The sequence below is a fragment of the Protopterus annectens genome, chromosome 4.part0 (assembly GCF_019279795.1).
Source record: "Protopterus annectens isolate FY-2018-M chromosome 4.part0, PAN1.0, whole genome shotgun sequence".
Classification (NCBI taxonomy): Eukaryota; Metazoa; Chordata; order Ceratodontiformes; family Protopteridae; genus Protopterus; species Protopterus annectens.
In genome coordinates this window covers 1,107,039,218-1,107,053,142 of record NC_056733.1, presented here as the reverse complement: position 1 = coordinate 1,107,053,142, position 13,925 = coordinate 1,107,039,218, and the positions used below count along the sequence as shown (strand labels likewise).

Below are 13,925 nucleotides of genomic sequence, written 5' to 3'. Positions count from 1 at the left end.
TAGAAGATGTGATCCTCGACTCTCCATGACTTGCTACCAGAGTACATGGCTACTGAATTCAACTCCTATGACCTTACCCCATGTAACAGCATTGCTAACACCTGTAAGTGTATCCCCTCCCTGTACAAGTGATGATATATATGCCCTGTCCAACCCCTAACCTGCATGAGTATGGTTAAGTCTTATACACACTCTGGCAAATTCAGCCTCTGCCTTAAACAGACCAAGTGTGATAATGCATATATAATTTTATTCTGTGGTGTCTGTATCACAGTCCATACTTGTGGACTAGATAATTCCTCTTTGCGAGTTCCACAATGTATTCTGCTCACCTCTGCTTCAAATATGATACCACAAACTGCCACCTGTTCATCTACTCAGACTTTACACCTTGCTCTTCCTGCTGCTAACCCTACTGATGTGGTGATCACTGCAGGAACTTTCTCTTGCTGCACCAAATGTCTCTGCAGTGCTATATTATGCAACAAGGTGCACACCACAGAGACTTTGCTGCAGGTCCCAAGTCTCCATTGTAGCATTATTGCATTCAGAAAAAGGAAGTGTCCCTTGAGTTTTCACAACACATATTCCAGAATGCTTCATGTTTCATTATGAGCTGTGCTGTATGGCATATATGCCATTGTCTAGCGATTATGGATAAGTGTCATCATCTAGAGCTCCAGGGTATATCTGGCATTATCTGCAGCACATAACAATCACACCACTTTACGTGGCCTTCCTCCTGCTTGCATGGTAACTATAAATAATTCTCTATACAACCTGTGTATTTATGCAGCTATCAACTAGATGATCCTGTGGGAAGTTCCCTGCATGAACCATTGGTATAGGTCAGTTGTATGCATATGTATGAATCATGGGAACTGCCTGACAGTGCAGGGATACATTATGGTTTACTACCATTATTGCAAAAGGCTCTCCACTCCTACACAACATCGACCCAAATGATCGACACATTTAAGTTGACATTGTCACTGAAAACATCACATGATCGCCATACAGGAGCTGTTATAAATCAAACTGCTATACGACATATCATGTTTTTGCAGGGGCAAGCCCCCCTGCATCCCCCTGAGGGGGGCTGGGCCCCCCAAACCCCCTGCTACTAATATATTACAACTCCAAGATCACACTACAATGGGGATATGGAAGAATTTCCAGTCCCCACTATACCGCGATCTACATACATATAGTCAAACACACTTATGCGAATACACTACTGCATTTGCATAAGTGTCTTCAACTATCCCATACAATTTTCATTTTGTGTATGACATTCTGATTTTCGGCAGTATACGTTCTGACAGAATGTCGTTTGCACAAATGATAGTAAACCATACATTATATATAATGCCCTGACTATTACACACCACCTGGTAATTCAGGGAGTGGAAGTCCCTCTTTTTGATGTATCTCAGTCCTTGCAGAACAGGAGAGGACTGGATGGCAATATGTGTGTGCAAGCTAAGGCTGCCAAGACCTCAGAAAAATAGGCTGTGCCATAAAATGCAACATAACTGGTATTTCTGTCATCTGTAGTTCTTGGGATCCACATGTGCTGCTCCATAAGTTGTAGCCTAACATTGAGGAACTGGTGTAGGACCCATAAGACAGACATCTGCAATATCCCTAATGTGTCCCCGGTAGGCCACAGAAAAGTCCCTGCAGCTAAGATGATCTGCGCTACATATACCTTTATGTCCACTGGGATGGCCAATCTATGCAACCACCTTGGTTCCCCTTGTGGAGGACACAGAGGTCCTGCATGGTCTCCCTGTCCACGTGTTTACAACTGACACTTTCTGTGAAGGTGCAAATTGTGGCAGTACACCACATCATGGGCACTGGCTCCAGTAATGACCACTGACACATGCTACTCTGCTACAGATGCTGCTTATCCTAGTGTTTCCAGCTGTCTGTACACCATGAAATTCTGGTGTTTAAAATATGTTAGTGCCACAGAGAAGTACACCTGTTTTGAACTTTTTTGAATCACTCCACCATGTTTGATATCATAATTTATGTAGTCAACGTGTCTCAGTTGCATAGCATTCCTAATTTCTATATTATTATTATGTACTCATTCATAGGTGCTACATAGTGCCCTATGTTTACCCTTGAGTGGCCATACTGTCTACATTTCTGAAACATCTGCTCCCTGCAAATTGCCACTACCTGTGTTAGTTTGCATTGTGAAATGTGTTAAATATCTATCAATCCTAGCCTCTGACTTGCTGAGAAGAGTGAAGTGCTATGAAGCACAAGTTAACGGCTAAAGTGAAATAATGTAAAAAGAGTTAGTTCAGAAGAATAATGACGGGTTGCAACACTTCAAAGTACAGTCTGGGAAGTGCTCTCACCTATGGTCAGTGAACTCTTGTTTTGTATCATGTAACAATGTAAAAGTAAGGGCACTATGCAATGCTTGAAGCAGAAATTGCTTGAAGCTGCCTTTCCAGGTCTGCGGCATGTCAGTAGACCGTTACAGGTAGGTGATCAGAATTGTTGTTGCTGACACTGAATCTGTAACATAAGCAGAATGCATAATCAAAAAGATACAGTGTAGTCATGATGATTAAAAAAAAATCCAGATTTTTGCTGCAAGCATCGAATAATGAATGAATGCAAACTGGATGTGCCATCATGTGCAAATAGCACGTTTTCATTTTTAATACATGAATGTGAGGCTCTGTGCTATGATTTTGGACCACTATAACATTTACTAGAATAGATTTAGGTCCAGCCTTTGGTTAACTGGTGCCTTAGGCAAAAAGGCTGCACAGCACCCTGCACACCACCCAGTGCCCCTATCCTAATCTACCTACACCATTCAGAATACTTTTTTCTTCCTTTTTCTCATAGGTTGTCTTACTCCTCAGTTTTTTTTTTCCTGTATTCATTCAACATATTTTAAAGAAACCACTTCTTTACTACAAAAAAACAAACAAACAAATAAATAAATACTGGAAAAGCGCCACTGCTAAACTGGCGTCCTAGGCAACTGCCTAATTGGCCTACGTCTAAGGCCGGCTATGCACGGATTGATAGTAAAAGGGTATAACAGCAGTGTTTCAACCTTGTGGATCTATGGTATATAGAGTTTCATATCAAAACTATTTTATTACTACTGATCTGTTGTACTTCTTCGACAGAGAAGAAGGTGCCAGAAGGAGTTGAGTGGTGAGAATAAAGGTCAGCAACTATGCATGTGAGAGACAGTAGCTTTTGTTTTTTATATACAAAATACATAAGCAGCTGTACAAACGTAAACAAAATACATAAATAAGTAAGGTTTTTCCCTTGCTAACAGTGGACTAGGGGCTTTTTGACTGGCAGATACTGCACACAATTATCAGTTTCTAAAAACAAGAGTTGTAATGAGTCTTCAGTATTCATTTATAGGAAGCCTGCAGCATATATGATTAGCAATACAGCAATACAACTTGGAACAATGTCATGCATGAAGGACTCTGTGCCTAAGACAAATATAATCTCAGAGCGTGACATAAATCAGTAATGAGAGCTGCTCATATCTTTTCCGGAAATGCTACAGGACAATGTTGGAATGTGAAGGTGGATAAATGAAGATGGATGTCCCAAATGGAACTTTTAGTTTTAAACAGAACAGTGAAATAAGAATCACTCAGCATTTCTATGGCTGCAATGTTTAGGAGTGACACACATGGATTTCTTACAACATACAGAATGAAATACTGCAAAAAGCTTTCATGTGCCTTGTGATAGCTGTCATTCTTTGTATGAAGTGACGGCTGTCATTCACAGAAGAATGAAATCTGCTGTTAGACTTGTTTGGTAACTCTGATAATTAACTCAGCGCAGGGGAGAGTCTGGACACTGGCTAAGAACTATACATTTGAATAATTAACAAAATTCTAGCAGCTTATTTGCATGTCTCTGACCTGAACATATGGCATAACAACCACACTAGTATTCCCACTGTGAGCTCATGCAATGCTGTGCTGTTGCACAGGCACATTCAGAAGTGTTCTCATGAGTGTGCGCTCATACATACAGTCACACAGACACATGTTCCAGCACATCTGATCATTTATTGCAGACTCTCAGACAGTCTCTCTCACACACACACACACACACACACACACACACACACACACACACACACACACACACACACACACACACACATTCCAGCACGTGATCATTTATTGCAGACTCTCAGACAGTCTCTCTCTCTCTCTCTCTCTCACACACACACACACACACACACACACACACACACACACACACACACACACACACACACACACACACTCATAGTATTCAGCCCCCTGCTGCCATAGACAGCAGTGGGTCCATACTGTAAAATGCTATGATGTGAAATAGTGACATAGAGTTTGTATTTGAATTGAGCTACAACACTACTTAGATCCCGAAGAAAGGCTCTGGGACTGTAACTTCCACACTGACATATTTGCATTTAGTGGTATCTGGTGGACTGTTGTAGTGTTCCCTAATTATGATTACATACCACTGTAATGCCACTGAGGTTTCTGAATCTGAAAGACATACTGCACTGTACAAACCTATTGGAAACAGATTTTCACATATTAGTTACATGTTTCTGAATACCCCTATGTCAAAATATCAATGAAAAAATATATTCTCAGCTTCTGGGTTAAATTTTCCTTTATTTTTTTGTGATTATTTCCTGTTGTACCAATGCTGTTGTATTGAATATTGTATTATTTGTTGTATTTATTTTTTTTGTGGAGCTTTTCTCCTTAGACCTGCATTCAAAAGAGTTTACAAGCATAAATAAATATTAAAGTTTATAAAGTAAGACTGAGTACTACACAATCCACCCCCTGAATTAAGATGTGTTCTAAAATAAGAGCATTTCAACTTCAGTCTTTAATCTTATTGTGAAAATAGGTCATTGTTACTAGGTGCCTTACTTTAAACTTGATCCTCGTTACAGGGTATCACTAAGTCTTTGAGAGACATCTGCCATCGTATTGCCAATGCAAGTCTACAGGTGAAAAATGTTTCCCATCATACTGTCAATGCAAATCTGCAGGTTAAAAACATCTCCATCGTACTACCTGTGCAAGTCTGCAGGTGAGAAACATTTCCCATCGTATGCAGGTGTGAAACATCTCCATCGTACTGCCTGTACAAATCTGCAGGTGAAAAACATCTCCATTGCACTGCCTGTGCAAGTCTGCAGGTGATAAATATTTTCCATCATATTGCCTGTGCAAGTCTGCAGGTGATGAACATTTTCCATTGTACTGCCTGTGCAAGTTTGCAGGTGAGAAACATTTCCCATCGTACTGCCAATGCAAGTCTGCAGGTGAGAAACATCTCCATCATACTGCCTGTCCAAGTCTGCAGGTGAGAAGCATCTCCATCGTACTGCCTATGTGAGTCTGCAGGTAAGGTGCTTTTGATGATGCTGTTTACTGCTGTCAGAAACATAACAAATGATAAGACTTATTAAAGTAAACTTTTTCCAAATGGTACAACATAATTCCTTTCTTCGTATATTCAGAGCATTGTCTCTACATCGTCTCTTTAAAAAACATGGAGCAAAAATGAAAAATGGGTCAAGACAAATAGAAGCAGTCTCTGACCCAGCCCATGGAAATGTTTCATATTCACAAAACTAACTGCACAAGGTTACCCTCGCCAAAGATCTAAACCTGATCTCTGACATCAATAGATCATGCTGGAGAGACAGATATGTGTCCCAGAGATTGCCCTTCCTTTGGAATAGGCTACCTATTCATGTGAAACAGAGCTCTTCCCTGACCATCTTCAAGTGCAATCTGGACCAATGGATGAGAAATTGAAAATTCATTCCTGGGGTGCTGCTCATGTCACTTATAGACAGAAGCAATCTGTAAAAATAGTCAAAACCCTGTTTGCTGACACTTTTTTCCAATTCCCTTAGGGAGAGAAAATTGGGTAAAATCTGGGTAAAACTAGCTAGGCTTGTAAGGGCTCTTCAGCCTTTAGTCTAGCAATCTACGAACGTATGAACCTATGAAAGTAATATGTGTCCTCATGTCCACAGTATAGGGAAAGATCTGTCTGCTCTAAGTGTCATATGGCTTTGATAGATGAAAATGTTTTGATATTGTGACAGTAACAGAAATGTAGCACACAGAAAACTGACTGGGAAGTATACCAGTATATACAAAATAAAGGAATGAAAAGGCATAACTGTCTGTGTGAGGTAAGTGAAGAACACAACAAAACAAATAACTAAGTAAATAAATAAGGATAAATAAATAAATACATTCATAAATGAGGAGGCGGTACTGTGGGTCACAGTGGAAGCTGGGAATGACCATGGAATTGATGATGGGGTTGCATACAGAATCACTCCCCATGGTAAGGAAGGAAATATGACAATGGAAGATGGCATCCTATGTATTACAGATGGCCATACAACTGGCATAAGGGTGCTGTACAGAATTATTTCTCATGATGAATAAGGACATATGAAATTAATAAATGGAATCTAATGGATTACAGGAAAAGGAGGTTAATATTCATGGCAACTTCATTTTGCCAAGTATTACATGGGATACCTGGGATGCAGCAACATTTAAGAGTTGGAACATTACTAATGCACTGCTAAGGAGTGGGCCTCAGCCATCTAGTATGACTCAATGTTCTGACCTGCACAAGGTAAGAAGGTCTCAGACTGGCAACTGCTGCAAAATGGGAATAAGTCATCAGCAAACAATGTTGTTAACAATTGACTACAGAGTCAAGGCAATTAAAAGATTAGGCTTTTGGATTAAGGATAGTAAACTTTGGTAAAATGGGACAGTGCCTAAGGAAAGGGCTAGCAGGAAGGCATGATGGTTGTGTGGAAGAACATTATCATAGAATCATACAAGATACAAGGCAACTTAAAGGCAAGTTAAATGCCAAAAAATGTATAGTCATACCCTTCAGGAAAAACAAGGTAACCCCAAGCTACCATATAGGTGGCAATCCATTAAGCACAGAAGAGGTTATCAGGGACCTGGGGACCCAGGTTGACAGTGGCCTTTCTTTTGACACTCACATTGCTAAAGTGGTTAGAAAGACCTTCTACATTGCCTACCTGATCATGAAGGGATTCACATCCAGATCAAGTGAGGTCATTGTTCCCCTGTACTCTTCACTTATCAGACCAATGATCGAGTACAATGCCCCATTCGGGATGTATCTCACCCGACACCTGCAGCAATTGAGAGACCCCAAAAGTTCCTCACCAAAAGGATAAAGGGACTCCAAAATCTGTCATATGCTGCCAGACTGAAGAAACTCCAGCTCTATTCAGTCGCATACCGCCTGCTCAGAGGTGACCTGTGCCTGACATACAAGGCCATGTCCAACCCGGAATTAATGGACATACTCCACCTCAAAAAATCCAAATCTACCAGCTCCACTAGAGCAAGCGACTTAAACCTTAGCACGGATATAAATAGGACATGCTGGAGGGATAGATTTGTCACCCAGAGACTCCCTATGCTGTGGAATAAAATCCCAGTCCATGTGAGGCAGAGCACTTCGATGGCTCTGTTCAAGAGAAATCTTGACCGGTGGATGGGAGATCGTAGGTTTACCCCGGGAATCATCTCTGTGTCACTGCTGGACAGAGGCACAACAAACTAATGGGCACAGTATTTTTTAAGATAAGGGGTGGCGTAAGCCACAAAACTTTGGGCTAGGCTTATAAATGCCTTAGGGCAGATAGCCTAGTATAAACCTATGAACCTATGAACCTATGAACTGACCCTGTGGCTGTTTACACCTTGCCAGTACCTCCCTTTAAACGTGCATGCATTTTCAATGAGCAACAGGCCAGCCATACCAGGGGTGTATTTGTATATACTGATCCAGCTGTCTGACTCCTTCTGGAAGGAAGGAAGTAAGTGTGCCACATAACTTGATTTGGATTACAAGTTTGTTCCAGAGAAAGGGTAAGCATTGTGTGACAAATCTGTCTCCCCACCATGTTTTGTTTATTGGCTGAAGCAGATTTATATCCCTAGTTTAAGTGCCATGGCACTGTTTGATTTCTGGAGATAAAAGAGGTCTTGGGACTACTGGATCCCTAATGGCACAAAAGGCTAGACACAGAGCACTCCTGAGGAGGTTATAGAACATTGAATAAAGTGACAAAGCTTCCTCACTGTCCTGATAGTTCTTGTCTTTTAAGCCTTTGATTGTTTTAGTTAGTAACCTCTGGGTTTTTTTCTAGTTGCGTGATATGCGTAGTAAGATGCATCTCATACTGGGCATTGTGTTCAATAATAAACTTGATCAATGCAGAATATAAAGAGGTAAAAGAACTTCTTGGATCTAGGTGAAATACCTTTGGCAATCAGCCACACCAAGTAAAAGGATTTCCTAAACACTATCGGGGTGTGATGGTCCAAGGCAAGGGTGATCTACCACCATGGCCCATGGTCTCTCACCACACTTTCATTTTGAAGTGTGGTGTTGTCTGTAGGAGTTATAAAAACATCACTCATCATGGAAGCATAAGCCTTTACATGAGCCAAATCTGCAAATCAGAAAGCATGCAGAAATATGGTTCTCAAATGAGGCACTATCAGACAGAAGTGGAAAATACACCATTTAGAAAATAAAATAAAACAGATAAGTACAGATATTATTATCAACTAAAGCAGAAGGAATCAGGAAAGGCAGTCAGAACGCGAAAGGCAAATAATAATGAAAATATGAGTTTAGTCAAAAGGAAAATATTATTACAGACACGGAGCTCAGCAAAGAAACACAGCGAATTTTAATGAACTAGATGGAAGTAGGCAGAGAAGGATGATGAAAAAAACAAGCTGCTTAATGAATATTTCTGATCTTTATTCACAGAGGCAGAAAATGAAAATTTGTTATAAACTGGACTTCTGGAAAATTGCAAACACATTTTTTTCCCACAATTTCTGCAATTTTTATCTTGCTCTCTGCACAAGGTTCATAGGAAGTTCATGAACCAGGACACCCACTCAGCCTACCTGGATCTACTTGAGTCGATGAACATATAACCGAACACCCTGGTTTTGGGTGACTTTAATTACCTGTCCATTGACTGGGTTAACCATACATGTACTAACACTCTCACCCAAAGGTTCCTGGACTTTGTTAACTCCAATGCCATTGACCAGCTGGTTGACACCCCCACAAGGGGTTCAAACATTCTGGATCTGGTGCTCAGCAACATGGGGGATTATTGTACCACCCCAAGTGTGCTGCCCTCCCTAGTGAGGTCTGACCACAAATCAGTCTCAGTGGAGGTAACAGTAACACCAGACACCCCCCCCCCCCCAGCAACAACTTGACTGAAAAACTTCACTAAGGCCAATTATGATCTCTTATGTGATGGCATAAACAGCTTCACACTCCCCACCCCACTGATGGGCAGGTTACCTATGCTGGGATATACACTAATGCTTTATACAAGCTTCTATACAATTGTATTCTCTGCCATACCTGATAGGACCAAAACAAGATCCTCAAGGAAGAACAAACCCACCTGGCAGACATCAGACATTAATAAGCTATATAATAAGAGGAATAATCTGCTGTCTAAGAGTAGGAAGTTATGGTCTCAAACCTGGAAGCACTCCATCCTCAACTTAAATAGGCAAATAAGACATCTTGTAAAGTCATCTAAAGCTACTTATAAATCCAAATTAGCATCCCTAGCTAAGGAAAACCATAAAGCATTCTTTAGCTACATCTCAAACCTCAAAGGAAAAACCCAGATTTGTGCAGAACTTGAAGTTAATGGTACTACATATACAGGACCAGTGGATATTGCCAACCTACTGGCTGACATGTTCAGTGCAAACTTCACTCCCCTGCCTCCACCACATATAACACAAAGCATCCCTACCACCTGTCCCCCACCTAGTATCTGCTACAAGGAGCAAGTCTTAAACATCCTCTCCAAGGCTAATAGCACAGCCTCAATGGGATCAGACAACATCCCAGTCTGCATTCACAATGGATTAAAACAGGAATTAGCAACACTGCTGACACCGTTAGACTTAAAAGAAATCCCAATCCCGCAGAGCCACATGCTCCAGGGATCTAAACCTTGTCATCACAATAAACAAAACATGCTGGAGGGATAGGTTCCTGACCCAGAGACTCCCTAGACTCTGGAATAGACTGCCCATACATGTCAAGCAGAGCACCTCTTTGGCCCTCTTCAAAAGGAACCTTGATGATTGGATGGGAGAAAGGAAATTCACCCCGGGGATCATGTCAGTCGCCCTCCTAGACAGGGGTCCAGGGAAGTAAATAGTGTGGGAAGAAATAGCCAGGGAATTGCTATGGCTAGGCTTCTGTAGGCCCTAGGGCTGATAGCCTAGTACCAACCTATGAACCTATGAGTACCTTGTTCAACCACAGCCTTAGCACGGGTTCCATCCCTGCTAAATGGAAAACAGCTACTGTCATCCCTTTGCATAAAGAGGATGTATCCATGGACCCTAGGAACTATAGACCCATAAGTCTAACCAGCCTTATCTGCAAGGCGATTGAGCATATCATTATGAACCTTATCAACAAAGATACAGGTAATCTACAAACACTCGACCCTACCCAGTTTAGCTTCATCAAAGGTAGATTGTGCCTGTTAAACTTGGTGGACTTCTTTGAGACAGTCACCAAAGCTCTTGACGAAGTTAAAACTGTGCATATGGCCTACCTGGACTTAGCCAAGGCCTTTGACACCATCCTTCACTCAGGCATTATTGATAAACTCACCCAGCTGGGTATCAACCCATATTTTATCAGGTGGGTTGCAAACTGGCTCAGCAATACAACTCATACAGTCAAAATAGGAGACTCTACCTTCTCCAGCAGACCGTAACCAGTGGTGTACGAAAGGGGTCTGTTCTTTGACCCCCTACTGTTTGGAATATACTTCTATGAAGTACAGGCAAAAACTAAAGGTCTGTGGCTGACAAAGTTTGTCAATGACTGCAAACTAGGAGCAGTCATTCAGTCCCCTAATGATGTCAATATCATGCAAGAAGGGCTTACACAGACTAATGATTGGTGCCAAAGTCATGGACTTACACTCAGTGCAAAAAAATGCATTATCATCCTCTTCAGCAAGGGTGATGCTCCTGCAAACTACTCCATAAATACCAATACCTTAAGCATGCAATCACTGTTGAGAGACCTGGGCACATGGGTTGATAGCAACCTTACCTTTGACCACCACGTCTCCACAGTAGTAAGAAGGGCATTCTATATTGCTCACCTCAGAAGTAAGGACATTGCCTCCAGAAAAAAGGAGGTTATAACCCCCCTCTACTCTTCCATCATCAGACCAATAATAGAATATAATACTTCCTTTGCTATGTACCTCTCTAAACACCTGCAGCAGTTGGAGAGACAGCAAAGGTTTCTTGCAAAGAAAATTCAAGGTCTTCAGTACATGTCATATGCAGACAGACTGAAATCACTGTCACTTTACTCTGTGTTGTACAAACTGCTCAGAGATGACCTGTGCCTTGCATATAAGGCAATATCCGACCATGCCCTAATGGAAATGCTACACATTCACAAGTCAAACAGTACACGTGTCACATACTGAAGGGACCTTAACCTGGTATGTGATGTCAATAGAACTTGCTGGAGGGGCAGATTTACCTTGCAGAGGATACCTCATCTCTGGAACGGACTTCCAATTCATGTTAAGCAGAGCCCCTTGTTGACCCTATTTAAATATAATTTGGATGATTGGATTGGAAACCATAAATTCACCTGGGGGTTCCACTTGTGTCCCTCTTGGATATGGGTGATAGGTGCTGATTTAGTGTCTACCCGTAACAGGCAGTCTTGGGAACAAGGGTTAACTTGGCTGGGCTTGTAAGGGCCCTAGGGCCATTAGCCTAGTAACTTCCTATGATCTTATGATCCTGTGAGATTACTAGGCTAATGGCTCAAGAGCCCTTACAGGCTTAACCAGTTTTACCCAAATTTTGCCCAGTTTTCTATCCCTAGGGGAAAATTAACAAGGGTCAGCAAGTGGCATTTTGACTATATTCACAAACTGCCTCTGTCCATAGAGGACATGGGTGTCATCCCAGAATTTGCATTTTTAAAATAATTTATGACACTTTATTTTGGCCAAAATGATACAACTATTATTTCAGTAAATCCAAAAAAAATGATAGCAACAGCTTAGCAAAATGTAGCAGCATTGGTAAGAAAAGCAAGGGGTAAGTCATTTTACAAGTGATTTATTCTGTGACTGATTTCATCATTTGGGCTATGTATTAAAACTTGATCATGTGAATGCTGAATTTAAACAGACAGAGGACTTGCCAGTGACAAAGAAAATTGGATAGGTGTGAGAAAAAGGTGTAAATGTCCCCTTTCATATGGATAGTGCAGGGATTTCAATTTTTTGTTCTGTATGTCTTGGTTTCCCTATTATTAATGGTTCATCCTAAATGTTAATTTAAATATATGAAAGGTTATCAAATATGTTGTCAGTTGAAGTTACCTAGCATGCTTATGAAATGTAAAGAGACGCACATAAACACCTTTACCTGTCACCACTTTCATTCAAGGTGATTCTTTTTTCACAGTTTCTGGCAATTAATGCTCCTAGTATGGGCGCAGAATGACCTTTCACTACTAAATTATTTTGGGGGAGGAGGCAGAAGTTTACTAACTGATCTGTAAATTCATTTTCAACAACAGAGGCACAGAAAATTAGATTTCCACTGCAGTCTGTTAAATACGGAGTACTCCAGTGCATGCTTAATATGTATGCTTTACAGTGTCTGTGATGTTTAGAGGCCTTGAAAGGTGATGTGCAAAGTTTAGAGTTTGCATTACATTTAAGGAAGGCTGAGAGAGCAACTGTACACATTTACACATCTGTCTTGTTAATGTGATTAATACAAACCGCATCTTCCAACATAAATTGTTAGACGGTATTAGGTTTGGGTACTAAAACCTGCAATTTCCGTGCAGTTTTTTGCAAAATTTTTCCACACATTTTGATAAGAATTTTCAGCAATTTTCTAGTGGTCCTGCTTATAACAACTAAGCAGAAATGCCAGTGATAAAAGAGGTGATCCTAATACTTGTAAAAATTAAAGGGTCATGAGGACTGCTAGGCCTTACCCTAAACTTGTTACATAACAGAGGAAGTGGTTATAATATCACAAACTAACTGTTGTAATAAATCATGGGTGCAGGTAAAGTTTTTAAAGCCTGGAAAATGGCAGGTGTTGTTCCATGCTGCTGCAGGACTAGCAGATGGAGAGATGCTGAAGTTATCAATCTGTTTGTTTGATCTCAGCTGCAGGAAAAATCAGGGACTCTCTTCTGAATGGAAAAAAAAAAACTTTGTACTGTTTAGAAGCCAGTGAGACAGTGGCTCCAATGCAACCTGTCTTCACAGAGGAAGGGGTATGCCAGATACACCTGAGATGAGTTATTAGATTGGGTAAACAAAGCACTAGACAATAAAAGGGTTTCAGGTGTAGCATATTTCAACTTTTGCAAATCTTTTCACATCATACCACACAAAAGCTGTTAAATAAACAAGATGGATGATGAGGGCAGTAGCACAAGTAAAACAGCTTGTAAAAATGAGACAGAAGGCAGTAACACATGGTGTCCACAAAGCTCTAAGCTAGGTCATCAATGGGGTATGATGGACAATACTGGGGCTAGTCCTTTTCAATGTGTAAAACAGAAGGTGTGGAAGAAAGTGTGCCTTTCTACTCATAATAACAACAAGAAACACAGTAGGTAAACAAAATGTGCACAATGTGTGAAAAGGGACTTGGTAAAATTGGGGGAGGGGAGTGGTGTAAAACATGGCAGCTTAACTTCAGTGCAGAAACTGAATATTAATGCATTTG

The 13,925-nt window shown here is 40.9% G+C and overlaps 1 protein-coding gene across 5 annotated transcripts in view; it reads right to left on the bottom strand.

The window, feature by feature from the left end:
• Positions 1-13,925, bottom strand: part of RELL2 (RELT like 2) — a 610,006-nt gene that overhangs the window by 488,155 nt on the left and 107,926 nt on the right. Inside the window, exon 2 of one of the 5 annotated variants that reach the window (XM_044069084.1) lies at positions 2,379-2,541. The exons of the other annotated variants lie outside the window; for them this stretch is intronic. The gene's annotated coding sequence lies outside the window, so the exon portion shown is untranslated. The remainder of the gene's footprint in view (positions 1-2,378; positions 2,542-13,925) is intronic. 5 annotated transcript variants of the gene reach the window in all.